At 44.8% G+C, this 26771-nt stretch overlaps 1 long non-coding RNA gene across 1 annotated transcript; it reads left to right on the top strand.

The window, feature by feature from the left end:
- On the top strand, positions 1-25008 carry LOC147650333 (uncharacterized). The gene is made up of 4 exons (XR_015276604.1): positions 1-238; positions 10192-10256; positions 19254-19338; positions 19978-25008. It is a non-coding gene; the product is annotated as an uncharacterized LOC147650333 (long non-coding RNA).
- The last annotated feature ends 1763 nt before the right edge of the window (positions 25009-26771 follow it).

The raw sequence follows: 26771 nt of genomic DNA, 5'->3' as shown, positions 1-26771 counted from the left end.
GCGGCCTAGCACACGGAACTCCGCAGTGGATCCATCACCTCGGATCTCTGCTGCTTTGAGCAGCAATTCCGTGCAATTCCCAGCTTCCTCTGGGACACTGGCACATCTTCTCACCCTGTCCAGCATTTCTTCAATGCAGGGAGCTTTTAAATTTCCCTGGATCAGCAGAGAGGAGTAGCCTCACATCCATGAAAATACCCACGTGTCCCATCCATCCACCTTTGGCACCTTGGCCGAGGTAAGAAACATCCTGAACGCAACAGGGTTAAAACCAATCTGACAGACGAGGCAGAGCATGGAAAATATGAAGAGAGCTCACTGGTAGCACATCTGAACCCAGCACAGCTCCCATCTGCAATCACTTAGAGGTGCCCCAGTAAAGCACAGCCCGGAATGCCTGGCTAATAAAGTGTCAGCAGCAGGGGGATTACGAGGGAGATTTACAAGAGTGCATGAGTAGAGTTGCTGCTGGAGACATCCGATACACTCCGTGTTTGATTCCAGGCTTTGGGAAGGCAATGAAATAAGCCCTGGGACTTGTGTTGAGAAGTATTTTGAAGTGTTCACTTCTGCCCTGCGTACCTGCAGGAGTCCTGGCAGCGCTGCCTGCGGCACCTCGCCTGCCACATGCGTCTGGTGCTGCTTCCCTTTTTAAACAGCAGCACACAGAGAAAAACCTCTCCTCTGGCTGCCAGAATGACAGTCCTAAAGGAGGACCCAGGGTTAATGTCCTGATGTGATGTGCAGCTTTCTCCTTGTCCCACTCCTGCTCTTAAATCTCATGTGCAATGAAGTAAAAACCATCAAGTTTGGGCCAAAACTTGCCAGAGCTACAGGGAGGTAAAATCTGGAAATTTTTCATGGGTTCTTTAATTTTTAAGGAATGGTCTTAAATAGACATGTGATAACTATTTAAATCTGAATTAGCTGAAGCATGAGTAAACACACTGTGGTGAACACATCGACCTGGAAAGCTTGATTAGAGGAACAAATGCTGCTTTTTCAATCTCTGAGTGATGAACTTACCAGCTCCACTTTCAAATGTGTTTTCCTTTTATGAAGTAGACTTTCCAGGAGGCAATTAGAGTGATTTGGGCACAAACAAAGAGCAAAATATTTTCCCTTCATTGTCTAAAGCAACAGAAATAAGCACTGAGGTTATTACTCACTCCCTGAGTAAATGAAAAAAGAAAACATTTTGTACTTTGTTCCTGCACCGGACAAGGGGATGTAAAATGGGCAATAACCTCAGCCACAGCTCTGTCATTTATGACAAAGCTGGGCTGTGGCTCCAGGGGGATGATAAAGCTCTGGATGTGCTGAAGTGTTTGCAGGAAGAGGCTCCTCAGCACCATCGATCAGCCCGACCCTTGGCAGCCCCTCGGACTGAGCAGCCCAAGTGCCCCCTTGAAGATGTGAGGGACTGTGAAAGCAGGAAAGGAATGGGAGCAAGGAATGCACTTGCCCAACCTAAGAGAGTAATTGGAGATATTGTTCACTCTGGATATCCATCAAGCCTGGAGGCTGAATTCTGGCCCCATGGGAGCTGGTGGCAAACCTCTATTGATTTCAGCAAGGTCAGGATTTCAGCGGTGATTTATGGAATGGACTAACATGACATTTTAACAATCAGTTTTAGTAGTTGGAAGTGTTATTCACTGCAGAGGTAAAGCATTGTTTGATTTTATGTGACAGTGTACCTTTAAAAACAGGCAACCTGCAAAGCAACAATATAAAAGCAGCACTTAAATTACATTATGATGAGGAATGGCACCAGGGAATGAAACCAAGGGAACGTTCCCTTTCATTCCTCTCATACTTTCAAAAGTCAACAGTTATGAAGATGCTATTATTGGTAAATTTAAATCACCTTTCCTCAACTTTACAGCTGTTTGCTTGCAGTTTCCTTCATTTCTTGCAAAACACAAGGATTAGTTTTTCAAGATGAACTATGGGTTTTTCTCAGCAAGCACAACACTCCACCAGCACACGTGAGTTGTTCATGGGGTGTTGCAGGACGAAGAAGAAAAACCAGATCTCCTCTCCAAACGTCTGGCTGAATATATACATTAATAATAGCTATAATAATCTCTTTGTTAGCTCTTTTCTTAACCCTGCCATTCATAATAATTTCCAGGGAAATTGTAGAGTAGGTCATGGGACAACAATTTCAGGCTTTTATAAAAGAATGGGAACAAGAGTTGTCAAAATCACATCTCTGTGGCTTGAGATTTTCTGCCACAAGGAAGAGAAAAGGCTTTAAGCGAGGGCAGGAAGGGATATTTACAAAAAGACAATGACTGGATTGATTATAATAGCATGTTTTAGTTCTGATTTGATTTTCCTTTGTTTTGGCTAGGGTTTTTTGTGGGGACAACATATAATTGTCACATATATTTGTGACTACAGGAAGAGGACTGGAAGGCAGCTTCAGCTGACTTCTCCAACTACAGATTGGGAGCTGAACAGATTTAACCCATAACAGGAGATAAATTTGCCCATTTTTCCATGCTCTGGATAGGTTTTGAGTGAGTTCAGCAGCCATGACGGTTCTGTGCCTGCCAGTCCCAGCCTGGCTCCCCAAAGCAGCAGCCACGTGGTGACAGCAGCACAGACCCAACCTGCTCACAAACATGTTTGGCATTTGAGAAGTTCAAAGCCTATTTTTATCTTTCCTCCTGAAAATCCCCACCTTAAATCAGAGAACTTGGTCTGGAGCCCTCAGAGGGTTACAGCCCTGGTGACCTGGCTGTCCACTGGTGTTGGGGTGTGATGATTTCTTGGTGAGGTTTGAGAATTTCAACTCCCAGCTCAGGGAAGAAAAACCCTGTCACAATAATGGGGGATTCTCATGTTTTTCCATGTTTCTTTTCTTAACTGGATGTTTTGGTAAATTAACTTCTAAAGAAACCTGACCAAAACCACCTTCCATTCTGCCTTGATTTTCCAAAGGAGTCAGCAGCATTCCCAGTTTTCCTTTGGCATGCCTGTTAGCTCTGGTTTTGTGACCCCACTATCAAGCTCCTGCATGTTAAGCCATTCCCAAACACCTCCAGTGCATTTTGCATCCACACAAGAAAAAGAATCCAGCCCTGGCAGAAGCTCAGCGCTTCCTCACCCTTAATAAGCCAAATTTGGTGTTACTTGCCATCAAAAGCAGCTGATGATTCAGAGGATGAAGCCCTGCAAAAATGTTTTTTAGAATCGTTCCTTTCTACCAAAGCAGTCACAGGTATGCCTGTGATTCATTCAGCAGACCCGTTCTTCCAGTCCTTTAGAATTGTTATTTTCTAATTGTCCAGGAAAATTTATTGTTTCTTTAAAAACAATGAGAGGGGAAAAAAAAAAGGTGCCTTGTTCAAAACCAAATGAGTTTTAATGACTGGCTTTGCAGTAAGGCAAAGTGCAGCCTGGTCCTGCCTGGGTTTGCATTAAAAAATCAACTCTGTTCATCTCCAGGTGACCCTCCACAGTTTAAATAATGAGAGCTGGTTGGAATTTTCCACTTTAAAGGCTTTTATTTCTATTTTACATGTTTGTTTTTTTTTGTAAACAAACAAATGATGAAATAGAAGATTTGGGTCTTCTTTGTCAAAAACTAACCTGCACAATTTTTTTTTTAAGCATTGCTGTTATCAGGAGAGAAAATAATTTTAATATTTATTCATGTTTTATCTACTTGGTCACTCTCTAACTTTCCAAAATTGGCCATGTTTGGAATATGCAGTAAATGCTAAGCAGAAAAAGGGAAATTATCTAAACACCATTCATTTTGTGATGTGGAATAACAAAAAAGGAAGACAAAACACTAAGTCCATGGCACTCCAGTTCTCATAAAACTCTTGAAAAATATATATTGAAAACATTATTCTTTTTCCTGAACTCTCCAGAAAATGAGAAGTTTTAGGATTTCAAAACTTCCCATGAAATTCTCTGTTTGAGAGCTGCCAGGGTCATAACATTAATGTGATTTTATGTAATTACATGTCAATTATAAGCTCTGAAGGAGAGAGTCCTGTGTTTGAGTGCATCATAAAGGTGGAATTTTTCCTCTGTTCAACAGGAAGGGACAAAAATATCATTGCTGAGGCTGCTTGGTCTGGGATCAGAGCCCCTGTGGGGATTTGAAAGCAGTCACTGAAGCCCATGGGGTGACTTCCAGCAGGTCCTGGGAGGGGGATAGAGACACTGGTGGGTGGTTTTGATTCCAGATGACAGCCAAGAAATGCAACTCCTGCTTCACCCCATCCATCTTCAAAGCCTGAACTCTCCCAAAAACTTGCCTCATATACCATTTTCATACTTTTCCATGTCTCTTTGGTCAGGCTCAGGGGTTTCCTCAGATCTTGCAGCTCATCCTGCAGATTAAAGGTCCTGTTTGTTGTGTTACTGCAAGGAAACATTTACATTTTCCTCATGGCTCTGTCACTCTGGAAGATTTTTTTTTTCACCCCTTCATTTTTCAGGAGTAAAAGCAAATCCAGCAGCACCTCAACCCTGCCTAGAAAGGGATGTTCCCCAGGTGAGACATTCCCTGCCATCAGCTCCCCACCTGGGGCCAGGCAGCTCCATCCTTTCACCTCCACACTCCCGATCTGTTGGGAAATGAGACTTTCTGTCCACCCCCAGGCATTTAAGGAGCATCTGTAAACTAATCCAGATTTCCTCCTGAAGTTTTGCTCAGGGTTCCCCTCTGGCCAAGGACAAGGAAAGGCCAAACGTGAGCCCAGCTTGGTGCCAGAACAAAGTGGCTCAGACGAGGCCGATCCCCAGCGGCAGAAGCCCCACCAGGAGATGAGACAGCAGCTCCCTGCCACTTTCTCTATCTGATCACACAATTCCTTAATCAGCACAGACAGTGCTGGCTGTCGGAAAAATGTCCCGTGAATCAGCTTTCATCTGCAGGGAACAGGTTCTGCTTTTGCAAATCCAAAGGGTGCCCAGTTGTTTTCCCTGTCCCTGCCCTTCCTGGCCCTCGTGGCTCCACACGTAAATGCAAAAGAGAGGTTTCAGTCTGGGAAGTCAAAGGTAGCCAGGGCAAAATGACTCTTGGAGGTGGAAGCTGGATATTCCAGCACAATGGGAAGGTTGTGTTTGTAAGCACCTGAATCAGCCATTTTAATATTTCGGCAACAGCAGCAAAAAATTCAACCTCTTATTTAAAAGAAGAGATTTTTCTTCTGGTAGCGCGTTTGGTGTGAGAAGAGTAAGAGGTGCCAATAATTTCCATAATAAACATCCTCCTTTTAAAATTAGGAATAGAAACTGTCAGCTTAATTAACAGAAAATTAAGACGTGATTTCTCAATTCCTGACGAGCTTGGTGTTTTGCTAAAGGAGTTTCTGAGCCGAGTTTGCCTCTAACGAAGGACTTGTGTTTGCATGGCAGGACCACAAGAGAGAGCTTTAGTGTTGGATGTGCTCTGCCCAGGGAAGGATTCAGGACTTCGGGAGCTCAGGGTTTTTAACTGACACTTTTTAAGCAGGATGAGGGTACCAAAACAAAACATCTCGTGCAGGCAGCAAAACAATTCCCCACGAGAGTTTGAGAGGCAGATTTTCAAAACGGTGTGGTTCAGATACAGCCAGGTTTTACCCAGTTGCTCTGAAAACGCGATCCTAAAAATTGACAAGCAACCTCAAGAAGATCAGGTTTGATGGACTGTTTCCTAAATGAAGGTGTGACATCTATTTTAGCTGTCTTTACAGCCTGGGCTGGGTATTATCATCGTCTTCTATAGAACCTTACATAGAAAGTCTGGATATAGCCATATAAAAATGTATATATATGCATATATATTAATAAGTATAGCCAAACTTTTCACTACACCACCCTTCTCTGCTTAAACAGCTTCCCAGTTCTGGCCTGCTGAGCAGCTGGTCTCATTCCATTCAAATCCTTACCTAAGACTAATTTCTCCCATGATATCCATGAGGACTTTAATAATAATGATTATACTGCAGTCCAACCATCTGAAGCTCTCCACCCATCTCCTCCCTATTGTGCATTACCTTCCACTCATTTTCTCTCTGATAAAACAACCTCTGGAGGGCAGAGACCTGCTGGTTCTCCTCGTCTTCTCCGGGGTGTTGTAAAAGTAATAAGGCAATATCACACATAAAGCAGAGTATTCAAATGGCTCTGAGTCAGATGTAAATGAGGAAAAGCAGGTCATTCCCAGTTACCTCATCACCGAGTGCCTCGCTGCATTCCATTCCAGCAGCTTCCCGGATACGGCATGTAATGAAAATGGTGAATAATCGTGTGTGTGCATTACACCTTTCATCCCGAGCAGCTCTCAATTACTTTGCTAATTGCCTGTGCAAAGTGTCTGCACGAGGAGCTCTTTGCTCGTCAGCGAAACGCAGCCGGTGCTCCGGCACACGACCAGAGCCATTCCCTGAAAGGCTGGAGATGAAATCCCTGGCTGCAGAGGAGGGAAATGAAAGACTCAGCGATGACCTTTAACTTGATGTTTCTGTGCCCTTTTTCAGCAGAACAGCCCTCGGATTGTGTGCGAGACGTCCCCATTGCTGGAGCTGCTCCTGGGAGTCCCCCTCCCCTTTGCAATGAAATAAATGGATCTAGGTCTGATCCTGGAACAGTCTGAGCACTCACAATTCCCTTGGATTCAGCAGGAGCAGCCCCAACTGTAGCACTGTGAAACACTTCTCTTCAGCAAGTATTGGCTGCTTGCTATGGCTGTGCATTCGTTTGTTTTTAAAACATAGCCCCTGGATGTTTCTGAGTTACTTTTTTTTTAATTTTTGCATCATTAACTATTTTTAACTAACACCTCAGTAAGCTTCCTTAAACTTCCAGTGACCTCTTACGCACCCAGAAATATGAGAACAGCGAAACCTTTCCCTAGATAGAACATTCTTTCAATACCAAAGCGCTTGATGATGCAACCGATTTTGCTGTCTTACAAACAGGGAAACTGAGGCACAGAAAATGAAATCACGTGTGCAAAGGCAATAATTGCTAAATCAGACTGAGCACCCAGGGTCAGCTTTGTGCTTCTTCCACACTCGTGGAGAATGAGCAGCTGCTTCAGGAAGTGTCCTCTATACCTTGCTCGGGTCCTATTTCCAGCAGCAGGGTTTGAATGGTTAGAGGAATGGGTAAAGGAATGGTTAAAGGAATGGTTAAAAGAAGGGGTAAAAGAATGGGTAAAGGAATGGTTAAAAGAATGGTTAAATGAATTGTTAAAGAAATGGTTAAAGGAATGGTTAAAGAAATGGTTAAAGGAATAGTTAAAGGAATGGGTAAAGGAATGGTTAAAGAAATGGTTAAATGAATGGTTAAAGGAATAGTTAAAGGAATGGGTAAAGGAATGGGTAAAGGAATGGTTAAAGGAATGGGTAAAGGAATGGTTAAATGAATGGTTAAATGAATGGTTAAAGAAATGGTTAAATGAATGGTTAAAGGAATGGTTAAAGGAATGGTTAAAGGAATGGGTAAAGGAATGGTTAAAGGAATCTGTGCTCGCAGATGTGAGGGTGAAACTGGGAGCCAGATCTCTCTCTTCTCATTTTATAACAGGCAGATACATCTTCTAACAGGCGTTGTCTATCTCTCCATCTGTACCACACTCATCAGATTACACTATCTGAAACTTCTTTTTCCCCCCCAAGAGATCATAAAAGTTTCAGCATTTGTTCAAATGTTTTGTCGTGTTTTCAGTTTGACAGAGTGAGCAGTGGCTCCAAAGATAACACGGCAGCTGCCAGGGCTGCTCATGTGCTGAACTGAGTTGTAGATGCCTGTCTCCAATGGCACGTTCCCTCAGCGCTTTTAGATCCTCTGGAACAGAATTTTCCAGTCTTCTCAAATATGTGAGATAGGGGATGGCCAGCAGCTATCCAGGTTACACAACAGGGACATTTCTGAGGGCTGACAAGAGGCAAAACAACAGCACTGGTGGTGCCCAGTCTCCAGCAGAGCCCAAATCCAAAGAGCTTTGTTTTCCTCCCTCTGTACCCTGCTCAAATCCCAAATTAGCTGCTTGTCGCCCCCGTTTGCTGCTTTGCCTCCTTGCTGGCCCTCAAAGGCCACGGTTTTGCTCGGCCCCGTGGCTCTGGGTGCTGGAGAGTTGTGGCCTCAAGCCAAGGCTCTCCAGCACAGCCTCTTTCCACAAGTGCCTGGGAGTGGGATGTTCAGAGGATGAGGTGTCAAGAGCCAGAACTGCTTGGGACCTTTCCTGCTGCTTTCCACCCCTATATATCTGGCCAGGAATTCCTCCAGCTCCTGGAAGTCCTCCTGCCATGGCAGGGAAGGGGACTGTTTCCATTTATCCCTCTCAGTTCAGCGCAGAGGCAGAGGGCAGGGTGCAACAGTAATTTACACACTATAAACTTTTGTAGGTTTTATTCACCTCATTGGTCTGGTATTAAACAGCATCGTGGAGACGCTGGGAGCTGGGAATGGTGGTGCTGGCTGCTGCCCTGGGGTGTGCACTGCCACACACTTCACACCTCCCTTCCCTTCAGCAGGGACAGGCTTGTGATGGGAAAGAGGAGGGAGCAGCACATCCACCACACAATCAGCCTCATGTATTGATCCCTGTGATGTTTAAAACCCTGCCAGGAGCTGTGGGTCTGGAGATGTCTGGGCAGTCCTTGCTAAAAAACAAAACTCCACAGGATCTGCCAGGAGCTGATGAAGGTAAAGGAATGATCTCTCCTTCCATCAGGAAGTGTAAGATGGCACTTGGATGAAAAATATCACACAGAGGTCTTTGCTGAGCAGTGCAAAACCACTTGGGAACAGCAGAATTCTGTCCTCAGGGGGCTGTAGAGCTTGAAATGGGAGTGAGTCTCTAGAGGTGAGGAAAGTGTGATTCGGGCTCTTTATCCAAATCCCACAGATTTCACTTCCAGGGAATCCATGTGTTGATTCTTCTGTCCCTGGTGTGACACCCAGTTTTAGGAAACTAAAAGAACAGTGGGATTTATTAAGAGGAGTCATCAGAGGAGCAAACCTGCTGAGGAGATGCAGAGCTTTACCCTCTGCAGCAATCAGTACAAAACTCTGCTGGAAAAGCTCCTGCTCCAGCAACTGCAGGTCCTGGTGGGGTCATTCCCATGCAGTTCCCCCAGTTCCCATGGAGAAACTTCCCAAGGAACTCTGCCCTGACTGAGGATTGTCTATGTGAGTTGTAGATGATTCTTTCAGAATCTGATTTTGGCCAGTGGCACAGAGAATGAGTTCATCCTTTGGCTTTATGCTTTTTTTTTGTCTTGTGTCACCAGCACCAGAAAGCTCTTTTCTGAATCCTGAAGATATTCTTGCCTAGAAGAAATTTCACTGAATAAATGTATTTTTTTTTTATTATTATTCTAGGCAAAGGGAAAATCTTCAAACATCAGTAACAGCCCAGCCTTTTCTGGACCAGAAAACAACTCTAACATAGACCAGCTGCATCTAAACCCAAGTGTTTTTAATGCTCCTGCATTGCCTCACCTGAATAATAACATTCAGGGCTATGTTTCAAGATTTAATTTGTTATAGGAAGTGAAAAAAAGACACATACGCAAACAAGCCTATGGAAACTTTTGCCCACAATAAGTGTCAAGCAGAAGGAATGTTACTGATTGCCATAGATTTACACCCAGAATGAATTTGGCCGGCTGGTCAAAAGTCTGGTGGGTGTGTAAAAGGGGAGGTGAGGAGGGGAATGACGTCTGTAGTGGTTTATCTGGAGAGTGGAGCCGCAAAATGCTGTAGTTACACTTAAGTTTTATTAAAAATGCCATTCTAACGAGCCCTAGTGGCCCCAGCACATGGAAAGTGGCTTGCTGTGTTTTGAATGGCACCGAGCAACACCCCAGGGCCTTAAATCAGTTCAAGATGTGTTGGTGGCGTCTGATGTTAAGCATGGAAGGGAAATTCAAAGCAATATAGATTTAACCTAGAGACCCTTCTTTTGCCTGATGCTTATCAATAACCAAGCCTGAGTAAGAGTCAGGAGAAATTCGGTGCTGAGGCAGAGTATTATGGGAAAGTGTGATTTTAATAGTAATATTTGCACTGAGGTTTGGATAACCGATCCGAGCAGCAAGACAGTGAAATGTGGACAACAAAGAGGGAAAGTCAGATATTCCATCCTGTATATTTCTCGATGTTCTGTGCCCAGGGAAAATTGAACTGCAGGAATAAAAGGGAACAACTTCTATTTTTTTTTACCAGGCAAATGGAGGAAGAAGAAGCAGCCATGGAGTGAGTGAGAATGGAAACCCTGGTGCACATTTCAGGTCAGAGCCAGGGCTGAGGGGTTTGTTACTCTGCAACAGATGATCCTGGAGGATACTAAAGAGAAGGAGAAAAAGTAAAATGTGGACATACCCCTCACCCCAGCTGCAAGGAATTCATGTATTTCTTTGCATTTATATGCAATGTCTTGCTAAGGAATTTCAGTGGAGTGTCCCTGTCACAAAGAGGGAATAAAACAAGCCCCGTCTTTAATCCAGGGCTGCGCTTCCAAACCTTTCAACATTTCAACAAGAACATTTCAAAGTGCCACCTGTTTTGATGGGACAGTGAGAATTATGGTTTCAGAGGGATCTCTAACACTAGGGAGGATTTGCTGGGTGTTTGGATCTCATGCAAACTGCACATATTTCCCTGAACCAAAGCTGTGCATTCCAGGCTCTGGGATGACAGCAGAAGACTGAGGTGCGCCCCTAACGCAGCGTGGGCGGCACGATGGGCTTGGAGGGTTTAATTTAGCCCTAATTGGCAGCAGGAACTTGAAATCTGAATCCTTGAGTGTCCTTCACTCTCTGTCTCTGTGGTCTCGAGACACAAGCACTGAGTCATGAGCTGCAATCAGCTACTTATGAGATGCAATTAGAAGAGAACCCCAACAGCCACTTAATGAAGTGCCAAGGACTTGGCACAAATACCTCTGGTGATACAATGAAGAAGGAGCCCTTAAACTCTTACCTTGAGCACTTCTTGCTTCCTTCCCACACTGACAGCTTTAGGAACAACGTGACTTAGAGTGTCTAATTATAGGATAATTATTGTTGTTGCTGTTGGTAAAGGTCAGTCAGTAGAAGGTAGGACCCTAAGGGAATGGAGACAAGGAAGGTGAGGAAGGAAATGGGAGTAGAAAGGTTTGGAGTCTTTTTGATGAGGTAGAAACAAAGAGAGAGAGAGAGAGAGAGAGAAAGATGGTCCCTCTGTGTAACTGGACCAGAATTTGGAGTTGTGTAACTTTGATGGTTTGTGCTCATGGCTAGAGACAAATCCTTTCCTGGTATAAATGTGAGAGCAGATCCAGGCCATGCCTCCTACCTCTCTCCATCTCTTCAATGCCAGGGAATGGAGCTGCTGTGGAGATATGGCAATTACAGCCCACATAAATCACTGCATCTGTCCACTCTCCTTTCCTACTTCCAGGCTGCCTCAAGAAAAAAGAGGCACTTTCTGAGCTGAAGCTTGGTTTTTGCTTCTAAGATTTAGGAGGAAGATTTGGTGAAGGAAGAAGAGAAATCTTCAAAACCAGCTGCCACAAAGGACGGGGAAGAAACTGAGCAGCAGAGTTTTACTCCCATACTCATCCACTGCCCCCTCAGAGAGCTGTGAACAGAGTTCATGTTGATAAATCCAATCTCCTTTCAAATCCACAAGACAGAAACAAACCATGCCACAGCCTCATCGTTCCTCTTCTGCTTCCCCTCTGAGCTTCCTCCCCATTTTTTGGCATAGAGCTGAGGGGGCCCAAGCACAGAATCACCTTTGCTTTTCAGCATGTTTGCATTTGAGTCTGTGGAGGGACAGATAAAATTTGTCTTCTAGGTCCAAACTGCATCTTATAAGCTATAAAATATTCTTAAACACTATTTCATTGGAGAGAAGCCTTCTGTGATCCTGAGCAGTGGATAGGTAAATGAGTAAATAAATCTGTGTGAAGCTGCTGATCTACATCCACCTCAAAATGGATTTCAATGGGAGAAAAAATGAAGCGAGAGTAGCAGAAAGGAATAGTTGGATTCAGGCAATCATCAGAAGTAGGAAGATATTTATTATTTGGACTCCTATCCCCTTGTGTGGATAATGGTTTGATCCTGAAACAAAAATGGATTTATTTGGTGTCCATAGCAAAATCATAAGTTGGCAGCAAAAATGTTATGAAGGACCTTGAACTTGACCTGTGCAAATGGGACTGGCTCACCTAATTCATTTTTTGTAAGACTTCAAAGAAAATAGGTCAAAATTCCTCACTGCAATTAGTTCAACTTAATACACTCATCTTTGATCTGTTAAAACATAATTACGCTTTTCTAAATTATCCTCATTTCATTGGAATTGGCAAGATATGAAAGTATGGATGGATCTGAACCCTGGGAATTGTCTTGGTTTAGGTGTGTGAGGTGATGGCCAGGGTAAGTTCTTTTTGAAGTGCAATTCCTTTCCTCCTGCAGTGTTCATTTAGTCCCTTCCACATCAGGATGGTGAGAAAGTTTTTGAAAAAGGAAGTGTAGAGATTTTAGATTTCTCAAAAAGAGCTTGAACAGCGGTTTAGCTTGGATCCACCTGTGTGATTTCAGCACCCTGTGGGAGCTGCTTCCCAAACACTGAGCAAATTCAGGGAGAATTTCTCTGAGCAGCTGATTCCAGAGCACTGTAGGAATTGTCATTAATAAGAATTATCAGATCAATCAGACATAACCCTGCTGCTGTTCCCTTCAGACACCCTAAACTTGATTCCTAATTCCAGCTGTGTTTTCAGGGCAATTCCTGACTTTCAACATTGGACTGTATTACATAACTAAAGAGCAGAAGTCATCACCATGAAGTAAAGAGAAAGGAAAACTTCCAAGGTAAAACTTAAAGGGCTGAAATGACTCAGTGAGAAGAGGAACAGAAGAGTTCTGGACAGATTTACAAAGTCAAGGGGAGAAAAACTTGTTTTCAGTTTTCATGATTCATGAGAAAGTACAGGACAAGTCCTAGAATTGAGAAATAAACTGAATATATATACACACAAAGAGGATATACCAAGGGGATTTGAACTCCAGGTGAGATACAAGTACCCCAGCTTTCAAATATCAGAAGTTATTTCTCAAAAGCTGATACATTTGGGAAAGGTTTTCCAAGTGAAGGATATTTACAGCTGTGATCTGTAAGATAAAACTGTAGGGAATGGAGATTGTAGCCTATATTTGGAATTTCTGGGTGGATATCACTGCTGTCCCTTGGTCCCCCATGAGTGTGTCTGAGGAGGGAAAGGGAAAGAAGAAATGTTCCAGGTAAACAAGCACATTGTGCAACCCTGAGCCTGGAAAACTGTGTCAGCCTTCAACTCGTTTAACTGGCCCTCCTCTGGCAGTAACACATCATTACTGCTTTCCGGTGTTTATTAATGTCATTTTAATGGTTTATTCGTAGCAAGGTTCAAATTCCACCTAAACAGATGTCTAAAAAACCCAGGGGGTTGGCAGTCTCAGTTATTCTATATTGCAACGAGGAGATGGCACTGGAGGTGGATGGAGCAGAGGGAGAGGTTAAAGGAGGAGCATTTGGGATGGATTTGTGGTCTTACACAGGATTCCCAGCTCATCAGATTCCCTGGAATCCCACGGCTGCTGAAATGGATGTTCCAGTCCAACCTGCCGTGGCAGACTGGAGCTGCTCAGCCCTGCTGCTCTCAGGGTTTTTCCCTGTGCTGAGAGGGACAACACGCTCTGGAGAGAAGAGGATTCATTCCCAAGCGCGGTCAAATGTCCAGGGCTTCCCAGAATATTAAAGGAGTCATCACTCCTTTAATAACAGCTTCTCACTCCCAAGCCTGTCCTGGGCTGCTGGCACAGACTCCAGGGGCAGGAATGGGATTCCTCTGTTCCCTCTGGGGGAAAGGATGCAGCATCCCAAATGACTAACACCCACCAAAAAGGAAAACTTGATGGTTACTCATGAAACTGAGGCAGCAAGTGTCCACTGTGTGTTAGAAAACTGAGCTCCCAAGTTCAGACTTAAAATCCAAGCCCTGTGCTTGGAACACTCTGGTCTTTTTTATAATTTTTTCCTTTCTCTTACTGAGTCTGAAATATGAATATATCTATGTTCATATGCTGTATGTAACTCTGTGTAAAAATCTCATTCCAAGGATTATTTTCTCAACAGGAACGCAAAGTGAAGCAGTTAAAAACTGCTGGTTTTGATTTAATTTGAACCAATATTTTGGGTGAATTCTCCAACTACGAGATGATACTGAGACTTTTTTTTTTTTCCCCCAGACAGGTCCCAACATCATTTCAGTGACTCAGTCCATAGCTCGACCAAGGTTTTGTTCCACAAATAAAATCCAAGCCTCAAAGTGGGAGTAGGTTCTGAGGGGATTAAAGGAATCACTTGTTAGTGGTATGAACATCCATCATTGCATCCCAAAGGAACAGTCCTGCTGCAAATCTTGGTTCTCCTTTTATTCTTCCCCCTGATGTGGAAGGAGGAACAAAACATTTATGGAGTTTTCTTTACAGCTCCAGCAGCCTGTAGGCTCTTGGCAGAAATACTCAGCTGGATAAATAGGGGGATTCAACTGGGAAAAACCTGCTGAGGAGGACAGCAGTGAGGTTAGAAATTGATTTTTAGGGAGTCACCTTCCTTGTACTTCCATAATTCAGTTTGGAGACTGAAACCACAGAGGTACTGGGTTCTCAATACAGCCTGGAGCACAGTTTGAAAATTCAACAGAGAGGATTGTACATCTTTAAAATGTGGGAATTTTGGTTTAGCTGGGAATTTTGTTTTAGCAATTCTAGTCATCTATATCAGGAGCTCTTTTAGAAGTTTACTTCAGGTGTAAAAGCTCATTTCAATCTCAGAACCTCAATACAGGAAAGGAGCTAATTCTAGGCTAGACCCCAATCCTGACAGAGATTTCTCAACACCATTAAGATGCATCCTTACACTGAAAGCTGTCAAGTTTGGCAGGTGAAATGATTCTATTTCGTTATGACAATTTCAGTGAGAATATTGTTTCCCTTTTTGGTTTCCTGAGATATTTTGAACCTGCAGATCTTCACATGCCACTTTCCCTCTGTCTACAGTGCAAGAAGAAGATGCTCTTTGACCTCATGGCAGTTGAATATTTGACTCAGGGCCAGCTTTCTGCTGGTGTTTCTCATTAAGAAACTTAATTTCTGTTTCTATCAATATTCTCTGTTTCTCTTCCCAGTTACCTGTCAGGTCACTCAAAGGATTATTGGAAGTTTGCAGCAATAAGACTCTGAATGCAGGCGGTGGGAACAGGCTGAGGAGTTTTAGGGCTCCATCTCAGGTAGGTTCTGTCTCCCCCGGTGGGGCTGAAGGCTGTGGAATTCCAAAGGTTTGTAAATCAGACCAAGCAGCCAGGGGGTTCACAGGGGCTGTGCTGGCAGGGCTGAGGCAGGAGAAGAAGACAAGTGTGCTGTAGGGTGAAGGAAAGGTGACCCCTGGATGTCTCTCAGGATGAAATCCTGCTGGACTTTCTCCCAGACCATGCTCCACTCCATCAGCAGCCCTGCTGACTGCTCAGTCTGCTTAGGCTTAGTCTGGCCCAAATTTCTCCTTCTTAATTTAGGGATGGCAAAGAGAGTTACTCAAAATATCTACAAGCCCTAGAGAGTTACTACCAATTGCAACAGCAAAACTTTGCAGAAGTAGATCCAATCTGGCCCTGTCAGCCCTTGCCAGGCCATGTTTTGGCTCTGGGTATTTTTTAAGTTCCTTTCTTGTCACTCTAAATCAGATGATTCATGCTGGTAACATGTTGTATCGCTTATGCAGTAATGCAACCTAATAAAACCCTGCTTAAAACCATTTTCCTTAAAGAACCAGAAGAATTTGTTCTTTGCAGAATCAAACCTGTGTTCTTAATAAAGGCAGATTGAATAAAACAAGCTCTGTGAAGTAAAGGGACTAATTTAACAGCTCACTGATGAAAATCTGTGGCTATGGTCCCCCTCCCTCACCCCTTGCATGAGAACAGATGGTTTAACACAAGTTTTGAATGCAAAGTTAATTAAAAATAAAAAAAAAAAAATCCATTCCTCTTACAATCCTTGGGCTAAGACTTTAAAAGTTCCCTGCTAAATCGGAATGCCAATGCTCTTATTTTGAGCTCTGTAATAAGGAAACAGACTCATTAATGTTCTGCAATTATTGAAGTGGAGTGATGGTCATGGATTAGCCCCTGAATTGAGCTCGGCAGGCTCCCTTGGCAGCGAGACACCGGAATGGAATTTGAAAACCTCAGTGTTCCATTTTCCCCACTGCTCTCAAGCTGCTGCTGGGAGCAGGTACAGTCACCTGGATGGCAACGTCCCCAGAGGGGAGAGAAGGCATTCAAAGGGCAGAATCATTTCCCATAACAACAACAACAACAACATTACATGTTAGGATTTGATTTCAATGAACTCTGCAAAAATAAGGCAAATTATTTTATATTGGTCTGGAACGCATCTCTCTCTGGGGTGGAAGGTAATAGTTGGTTAATGGCAGCCACCTTGTATAAAAACCAGCACAAGACGTGAGAAAACTCGTATTAAATTAGTTCCCACTATTGCTGCAATCTCCTGCCTCAGAGACCTTCCAGTCTGAAAATTGACTTTAAGTAACTGGGAGGAGCTTGGCCTAAGTGAAAAGTAATTGCCTGAATTAGAATTGTCTTGTCTTGCTGCATTTAATGCTTTCACATGACAAATATCAGAAGAGCTTTAAACAATCCAGTGAACCTGGAGAAGAGTTTTGTTTTACCTCCCATTTACAACCAAAGCAGGTCCCAGTTCAGTTCCTGGAGTTTAATTCCAGATGAAAAGCCACCTCTGAAGACTCAAAAATATTTTGTTCTGACATTTTCTTCACCCAGCTTTCGATCCCAAAACAAATTCAGCCCAAACATCCTTCATACCAGCTCTTAAGAAACGAGGAAATACCAGGCCTAAAGGGATGAGCTGTGATTAGAACAAGAGTCCAAATTTATGGTGAATTTCAATAGGATCAGGAAATTCTTGTCAGGATCCTAATCACAACAGGGCCAAAGGTAGTAGTGAGTGAAGTCACTCCCCAGTCCTTGTTGGAGTGTAACTTGGAGGGATCTGATTATCCTCCTGGTTCCCTTATCCCTTTTCCATCAGACCTCGTACAAGCTCCAGTAGCAGAGCTCAGCAGATGAAACAGGTGCTGAGCATTTGTTTCCCAAATGGCACCCATGGAACAGGAATGTCCACAGCCCCCACCAGATGTGGACTATGAATAGAACACAGCACCCTGGAGCTGGGGCTTCTTCTTCTTCTTCTTGTTTGGGGTTTTTTAAGCCAGGCTTTGATTTTGGCACCACGGCTCCGATCCCCGGATTGCAAAACCCCGGGAGCAATTAATTGCAGAGACAAACTCTTCCCCTGCTGCTGCCTAATTCCTTAATAGCATCCTTGAATCAAAGAGATGTCTAAACTTTATCACAGGCACCTATGATTAACAGCTCCCGCAATCAATTACAGATGCAAACAGGCAGGAGCAGGCTTGGCCCAGAACACGAAGGGATGGAAGGGATCATTCCTGGGACCAAGTGTTCAGTTTATTTATCACCTGCTGCTGGCATTTTATGGAGCCAAAGCTCTCCGAGTTCATCCTGAATGGAGCAGACTATGGAACAGCTTTAAAGGGAATAAACAGGATCTGCAGGTGATGGCAAAAATCTTGTTAATAACATTATATCCCTCCAGCTGAGGTGTGGCTGATACTCTACCTGATGTTTTAAGTGGCATGAGGGCTCATGGTAATCATGGTTTACTGGAACCAAAGGAAGCCTTTTGATTTCCAGTCTATTCATTCCTTCTTCATTGCTCCTCACGTGATTTTTTTTTCCATCCAGTAGTAACTGCTGGGATTTTTAATGGACTGTGGTGAAGAACAAAGTGACAAAAGCTCACAGAGCCTACAAAGGATGCAGTAATTAGAGCTAAGTTGGTACTTGGAAAGCAAAATTGAGCAAAGCAGTTTAATTTTCCTCAATGAGCAAGGAGTAACTGGGAGTTGTCTTTTATTTCTCTTCTTCCTTCCTCACCTGTGCTGTCCTCATGGTGAACCTTCAGTGTTGTTGAGATCAAAACTCACTAAAATCACAGAAGCATCTGTCAGACTCTGGAGATCACAATGAACTTGTCAACCAACTCATGCTTACTTAAAACTCACGACAAAACCCCAGCTCCAGCTGATTTTCCCATGATTAAATGCTCAGGTAAAGGAATTCCTCCCAGCTGCAGTTACTGTGAAATCTCCTCTCTCTCCTCAATGTCCTGCCCAAACTGTGGCAGGAGAGTGTCACTGAGGAATGAGACTTTGCTGTCTCTCATCTCCCTTGCCCCAGACACCCTGACCTCCCAAGAGCTGCTCTTGCATCACCCAATTGTTCTCCTAAACTGCTTCATCATTTTCGGAGCTGCAGATGAACCAGAGGGGTTTTCCCTGCCACGAACCTTGTGGGTTTGTACAAGCCTCCCTAATTCTGGGTCTTGCATTGCTAATCCCATTTTCTGGAGGGCGAAGGATTCCCATAAATGTCAGCTGTGGGCTCTGCCCTGCTCTCCACTGCAGCTGTCTGAGGCAGAGCTGTACTTGTGGGGGATTGTGGCCAGATTAAATGCAACCCAAATGTGATGTAGCATCTTTTCTCCATCTCTGCACCTCCTTAAACATTCAAAACTCAGGCAGAAAAAGTGAGATGAGTACAGACAATGTCTGCACAGAGAATAATTCATTCCTGGTAGGAAAGTCACACCGAGCTGGTGGCTGTGGAGGTTCTCTAGGTTGTTCTCCAGCCAGCACCATTAATAACTGAACAGCAGAAATGAAGCACTTTCTTCTCAGTGAGTTTTCACTGATTCATTGTTATTAAAAAAAATAGGTGAGTCAGGGAGGGTGAAGCAGGGACTCAGTGTGGACCTTCATCTTTTATGAGACTCCTGTGACAGAGCCTGGCTGAGATCTTCCCCTGACCTTGCAGCCTCCCCCAGCAGCCCTGGGCTCTGCAGAGCCTGGGTGCTTGTTTTGGAAGCTGCACGTACCACAGGGCAGCTGTGAGCCCATGCCAAAGTCTGGCTGATGAAAACCTCATTCAGAGCAGTCTGCAACGTTTTGGGCTGGAGCCATCTCTACCCAGAACTGGCACCCAATGCCTCTTAAAGGTTCCATAAGAATTTGGTTGATTTTTTTTTTTCTTGTTTTGGTTTTCTCTCATTGCATTGTTTTTCTTTGATTCTTAGGGTCCTTCAAGGTCAAGAAACAGAAGTATTGACAATTTTAGAAGGAAGCTTATAAGGCAAGATAAACCCCACTTCTTTATCAGAGGTATCCTTCAAATGAATATGATATGGTTTGAAATTAGTCTGGTTTAATTCCTAACACCATGGAAAACTGGGGGTTTCTAAAATAAGTCATCTATGAAATGCCCAGTTGTGACTGAAGCTCTGAACAAAAGCTCAAGCTTATGGGTTCAGGCATGGAATAAACTAACAGTTGTCACAGGCAAATCAATATTTGCATCTCCCAGAAGGGGACACCCCCCTGTGCCTTGGGAAGGAGAGGTGGATAGGCTGGACTTCCCACAGAAACACAGAGAGCTGTAAATGCTGTGGGGAGGGAAAAGAAATAATGGAGAAAATGTGGAGTTTCTGTTTGGGGGCTGAGATCCTTCCTGGCCTCTGCTTAGAGCCCACACACTCATTTTTCTCCAGCTGCACAGGCACAATCCCAGTCCTGTGCTGGGATATCCATAGCATTACTGCACCTCTCACCAATTTTGCCATAAAATCAGGTTTCTCCCATGGGGCTGCGATTCCCACATCCTAAAGGACCTGAGCAGTGTGTGCAAAGCACAGAACCTGCCTCTTCCTGTGGAACAAATTGGTCTTTGCTGTAGTGAAGGACAAAGATTTCAAGTTTCAATAGCTTGAAAAATGTTTCCTTTCCCTCACACCATCTCCCCAGACAGGTTGCATCACCTCTGAGGACACTGACACTTGCTGGATTTTGTAAGGCAAGAGGAACCATCTCCTTCTTGGCATGGAGAACCTGACTGATTTGCCCCAGAAGTCCTATCAGGAAGCTGAGCATCCCATCCAGGGCAAGATGAGGAGAGTTTCCATGAACATGAGAACGGGACTAAACCCAAAAATGACTGCAGAATTCTGCATGTGTGAATTCCCTCTGGCACTTGCAGAGTTTGAAGAAGCAGCAGTGAGTTCTGCCTTTCCGTGGGTCTGTGTGTGCTCACACTTTGGCTCTGACTTTAACCCTTCCTAGAAAGTTTGTAATTTTGCTACAGCACATGAGCTGTACAACAACATCACTGCAGGAGCTTTGTTCCCTCTGAAAGGGAGCTTGTGCTGTAAACAACGATCAAAAGGAGCAACAAGCAAGAGGAGCTGTGTGGAAAACACTGGGGATGTTCACTTCCCCAAGCACCTCCTGCTCTGCTGTGGTTGGCCTGTAATTTTCAGCCACTTCTGTAAATGATGATGAATCACAAGGACAAAAACCCCAAACACTGAGAGCCTACAGTAGCATTTCCTGGTTAAATATACGTTCCAGCACCGCATGAAGTGCTGGGTTTAAGGAACAGCTGCGCTTTACTTATCTTCGGAATGGATCACTTTAAATGCATGTTGGAAAGTACCTTTCACCAAACTGCCCATTAGAAGTGAACTACAAAGTGAAGGGATTGTGTATGGGAAGCATTTCTTATCTCTGGGAGTGCAGCTCATCGCCTGCAGAGACTTTTTTTCCTTTCTTTTTATTCCTTTTAAGTAGAGGACATTTAATGACACCTTTTAAAATCATGATAAAATTATCATGTTTTATTTTGACTAACAATTCAAACAAAGGTCATCTGATGGCTACAGGCGCAGATGTACAAATTAGATGCTTAAAATAATAGCTAAGATTTCCAATTAGGTATCTCATCCTGCTGCACTGTTTGGCTATAAGATAATTAATGCTCTGTAATGTGGGACAACTGGAAAAGAGTGTGTTTGCTTATCCTTGGCATGGCTGATCAGTCCCTGGTACTTTCAAGGGAATTCACTGAATATTTCAAGATTTGGTGGGTCTGGATCATATTTAAGCAGGTTTTTTCTCACTGAGCACAGCCCAGGCAGTCAGTATTTAGTTAGGAGTGGATTATGACAGTCCATTTTTTATTGGTATTTTGCCATCATGAAATATCCCAAAGTGTTTCCCCCTTGGCTCGCTGTGGCTGTGGCTCCAGTGGGAGCTGCTGAGGGGGCTGAGCTGCCTTTGGGGGCTGCAAAGTTCATTTCCACTGCCCAGAGATGCCACAGCTCCCACCCTGCTGGAAGCTGGTTTGGTGTAAGGCCCGGCTCAGGAGGGGATTTCTGCTCCGAAGCCTGAAGCACAGAGAATTCCTCACCAAAGAGGCTGCAGAAATAACCCCTGGGGTTTTACTGCTCAATAATGAGCACCCAGCTCAGAGCTGCTCCCAAAGTCCTTGCTGAATGAGGCAAGGCTGTTATCAAAGCTGCTGCAGCACTCTCATCACGCCACCAAATGAGACAAACCAGGCTTGCTGTCGTGCTCGGTGCCTCTCATTTGAGCCATTCATTTCAGGCTTCCCAAGTGCCACAAATGGACATGGCTGTGTTTGCCTCTTCAGCCACCACAAATCAAACAGATTTTTAAAAAGCAAATATTCTGATTTCCCCAATTGCTTCTAGAGGGCTGCTGCCATGAAAAGATCCGAGTGCAGCATTAGCCTGGCATTGTCTGTGCAATGGCACCAAAAGCAGACACAGGGGCAGACAAGAACATCCTTCCCCCCCTGCACATTCTTTTCAGGCAATAACTGCGATCCCAGTGACTCATGGACACTTAAACCCCCATCACCAGCTCAAGGAACACAGCAACAATATCTGTTGTTGGACTTGGCAGGATCCATTAAGCTCCAAGTGATGTGTCCCATTTAGTGATGACAGCCAAGTTCAATTAAGTTCCATTTGACATCTCTTTGGACGCTTTTCCAAACTTTATATGACCCTCTTGGCACTGTAAATCTCATGGAGCTGCTTTCTTCATGAGATTTTTGTTATAATTTTAGTTCTGGATGGGACTGGCTGGGAGAGTGAGCACAGCCTTCCACTCCCTGCACTGGCACTGCTGCCTCTAGGAGCTTTAAAACAAGCAAGATGAGGAAAACCATGGGACAGCTTTGAGAAGGCGCAGGAAAACACACATTTTTCTTCATGTTTTAGGCAAAAGATCATTTGGGGGGCAAAGGGAATGGCTGTCTTATTTTATCTGAGCTGACTTCTCATCTGCTACTTGAGCCTCTCTCGTTTTCCTCCTCACTAGGAAACAGCTTGGCTATGGCCATTGCCTGCCTGGTGAAGTCAGGGTCAATTTTTTCCATCTGGACTGCATTAGGACTCTTCCATTTGCTCATCTCCCTCCCCCCAAAGCACTCCTGCTCCTCCCCAGCCTCCCCCCTGCCGCTGATGTGCTGCCAGGCGTGTTCTGTTTCACCCACAGCCAACAGGCAGCTCCAGTAGGATCTCATTAATTCACACTAATGATGGGGAATTTGGCAAATTAGTGAACTGACTTGATCCTGCCATTATTAATAGCTTTGCTGTTGACTTCAGGCAGAGCCAGATTGAGTCCCTGAATTGATAGCTCTCCTCAGACACCAGAAAGGGATTGCATTTTATGCCATAGACTGATTTTTGTTGGGATTATTAGGGCTTGGTGTTGTGCTGGTGCATATTACAGCAAAAGCAATGAGCTCTAATGAATGTGAGGGCTCACAACAGCTTCTCAGCTCTTAAATGTCTGCAGAAAGTAAATGAGAGCAAAGAGATGAGGTTTTCTTCACATGGAGTAGGATGCAGGAACTTGCACTCTGAGAGTCCCTGCATGGCTGCTGAGCCATCAAAAGGTTCAGTCCAGCAAGGACTGTGCTGGAGGGACTCTGCCAGAGATTTCCATGGGACTGGGCTGAACTCTTTAATCTTTTTGTGCTTGAGTTGCCTTCTGGAAAAAGAAGATACTCTTTCCTTTCTGCTGTATCTATCTCTGTCACTTGGCTGATAATACCTTGAAATCTGGTCCAAAAGAGCTCTGTTTGGGGTGGGAGGATGCTCTCTGAGAAACAGCAGAGAGAAATCAGTGATCCACTGGTCATTTCTACAATTTCTTCTGTCTTTTTCCATAAAGCACAGTCATATCAGTCCAGAGAATCCCACATCAGGAATGTTTGATATCCAGTGCCAGTGGCATTTTAGCAGCCCCCAGTGCCTCCAGGCCCTTCTCCAGCAGGAAGAAAAGCTCAGCAGCACCAGCTGAAGGCCTGGATGAGTGAAAACCCCTTTGCATTTCTCAAGGTTAATTCACAAAGAGCAAAGCAAATGTGCACACACACAGCTCTATTCTCTTACAAACACCAAAGGGGACAACTCGAGGGTGCTTTCCCTCCTGGAGGCGATGCTTCATTGACTTTTGGTGCTCTCCCCAGCCTGCAGCAAGGATCCAGCCCGTGAGCTGCAGCAGCTGAGGCACAGACACCACTCACCTCCTGCCAGATTTTGGGAGTGGGGCTGGAGGCTGTAACATCTCCCAGCAGCTCCATCACGCCCAGCCCAGGGCAGAAGGGAGGGCAGGGTGAGACCAAGACCACACTGAAAATTCATCCAGTGTTTCTGCCTCTCCCTGGTAATGGGTTTTATTTCCTAGGCTTGAGCAGATCATGGGAATTTGGACTGGAATCCACCTTGCTGTCATTCCCAAGGTGGGAAAGAACCACCTGGTCCCTCGGACAGGCTGCTGATAAGTGAGATCCCCAGAGCTTGGAGGAATACAAGAGCTTCATTCCTCCTGACTTGATTCCAGGGATCTGTCCTCCTACAGAGCACAAAACATGCTTCCAGCTCCCAAAAGTAAATTACATCCCTTCAAGAGAGTGGATTGGGATTTCTAAGCAGACATTTTTTCCTCTATGACAACATCAGCACGTGTTGCTTCCCAGTAGCTGCTTTTTATGTTCTGGCTGTTCTGGACAGACCAAATCCTGCAGGGAAACAGCTTTATAGACAGTTTCTTCTCTCCTAAAACCTGCAAAATCTCTCAGTCAGGGGACATGGCACATAAACCCAGCAATCTGCAGGTATTGTGATCTCACATTCCCCAGTTTAGGATGGAAATGAGAGGGAGGACCGGGCCTTGTGTGAAGTCTGGGTTAGGATGCACCAAAACTGGCTGTAAGATGTTCAGGATTTCTCATTTGTGTGCTCTGGAGGACAGAAATTAGGTATAAATTGGCTAGTTCAGGAATTGAGGGGAATTTTTTATGTTTAAATTCCTGGTTCACATTGTGCAATTTGACCTTTGGCCATTGTTACTGTTTCATAAACTTCTTCCCACTCCAATTTCTGTATGTCCTGGTGGGGCCAGCCCTTGTGGCATTTCCACCTCTCTCATCCCATACATTTTCTACATTTGCAATGCTCTTAGATGATTCCAGTCTTGCCTACAACAGATTTCATGGTGTTCCCTGTTTTTTACCTCGTCTCCTTCCCTTTCCCCACTCACCTCAATGAGCAGAAAGTCTTAAAATAAGGAAAATGGTCCAGTCTGGGGGAAAAAAAGGATCAGCCAGAAGGGATTACTGGAGTACATGTAGGCAGCTGGAAGGAATCCAGTCAGATTTGTTTTCCCTTGTTCTATTTTTCCTAAGTTTTCCTTCTGTTTATGCCCAATTTGGCTGTGTCTGATGCTGAAGGGAGGTGTCATTCCATGAGATTCTTCAGCTCTTGAACACCTGTGGCTGCTGAAATCCTTCCTTAGGCTTCAGAGTTAACAGTGCAACGACATGGAATAAAAAGCCTCTCTCTCCCCAGGGTGCTGTAAGACCTAAGTTTTGTCCAGCTCACAAAATCTGTTGTGTTGGGAGCCTTTTCAATGACAACAAACCCATTTATTTTAATAAATGACAGCTCAGATTCTGACACAGCCCTGAGCTGGCAACGTGGCTGATTCCAAACTGGCCCAGTTGGACTTGGCATCAGCAGGGAGGAAATGTCTCATTGCACACTGGGCTTGCCAGGGAAGGCCTCATTTCTCTTGGAGCAGTGGAGGATGATTCTCTCTGGATTAGGAAGTCAAAAGTCTCCCAGGGATGGGTCTGTCTGCCCATTCCACTGCCTGAACGTGGAATTGTGGCAGCAAATCCCAGCCTCAAAAGTGAGGGTGCCATGCAGCATCCAGCTGGATATTTGTTGTGTCAAATGGGAATTAATAGATCTGCTTTGCAGGCTGGACTCAGAGTTCCAGGCAAAGCTGTCAGCTTGAGCTTCAGAGCTCAAATAAAACTCTTCAATTTGTTCCTTGAGCTATCTGGCTGCTTTAAAAAATATCTAGACCCTGTTTTGAGACTCATCAAAGAACCTGGGAGGATTTTCATTATTCTTCTCCTCGCTACTTGAGAGGATTTGGATCGAACTGGTAAAAATTCAATGTGGCTTTCCACTCAAAAAAGAGAACACAGCCAGCAGTGAGGGCAAAGCTCTGTTGTACAAACTCATGGACCACCCATCCCCCAAGCTCCTGGGCCAGGACCAAGCCTCAGGCTTCCTCCAAAGACCCTGAGATGTGTTTTTGCTGATGGGTGATGCCATCCCACAGCATGGGAACTGTCCCAAAACACTCTGCCAGTGCCTAAATCCACTCTTTGTGGATGTTCTGCTGCTCTCCAAGTCAGAGGGCAGAGTGGTCCAGAAAGTGGCAAAGATGAATAAAAGCAACCAATAAGAATTCCCTCAAGCACAAACCACGTAACTTTTGGTCCTTGTGTCTCAGAGCTGCTGGTCTCTGGGAGCCAAGGTGAAAGCTGCTGGGATGTTTGGGATGTCGTGCTCACTCCCATTTAACTTCTCTGGTGTTTCTTAAGAGCTGAGATCTGGTTACAGCCTTAGCAGGGATTTAACAGGATCTGTCTCCCTGCTATCCAGCAGTCTATTTTCAGGAAAATCACAGCAACCTGATTATTTCTGAGACCTCTGCCCCCATGTCAATTTTGATTGGAGTTGGCCCAGGAGTTCAAAAGGCTGTAACAGTTTGATCATATAATCCTGGCTTCCTTAGGAAACCAAGCTAAGGAACAAACAAACACAAGTCCTTACAGAAATACTCCCTTGACAGCTGAGGGGTTTTTTTAATCAACACCTTGACTTCAATGAAGATTTTTACCTTCACTTCCCACAAAGATTGTCTTACGGAGCAGCCACCAAACGTGGCACCGTTGCTGGCAGGTTTGCACTGGGGACAGGCTGGATCCCAGTGGGACCCAGTGTCCTGCCAGCATCTCCCAGTGTGGGGATGAGCCACCAGCAGCCAGCTTTAACCTCAGCAAAGCTCAGAGCTCCATTCCAGTGCATGGGATGTGCAGGGGGAGAGGAATTCCCCAGGTGAGCAATTCCCCCTGACCTGCTCACCCAGCTCAAATCCTGCCCAGAGCTGCTGTGTTGGGTGGTGCAGGGGTTCCAGCTCCACCTCTGGGATCCTGGGATTAGGGGGATGAGACCCCACCTCAGCCTGGTCCCTGCTGGGCTCTGCCCAGCTCAGTGGGGTTGGTTTCCCCCAGGAGAGAGCTCTGAGACACGAAGGGCCCCCAGCTCAGCTCTGCAAACCAAAATCTTTGGCACATCCCCCGTGGGTGCAGCAGGAGCACAGAGCCTCCAGATCCCACAGACCCCTCCAGGCTGGCCACCAGCTCC

This window comes from Cyanistes caeruleus, chromosome 15 (assembly GCF_971803275.1).
Source record: "Cyanistes caeruleus chromosome 15, bCyaCae1.hap1.1, whole genome shotgun sequence".
Classification (NCBI taxonomy): domain Eukaryota; kingdom Metazoa; phylum Chordata; class Aves; order Passeriformes; family Paridae; genus Cyanistes; species Cyanistes caeruleus.
Note: the sequence above shows the minus strand (reverse complement) of the source record. Positions and strands in the feature narration are given on the sequence as shown.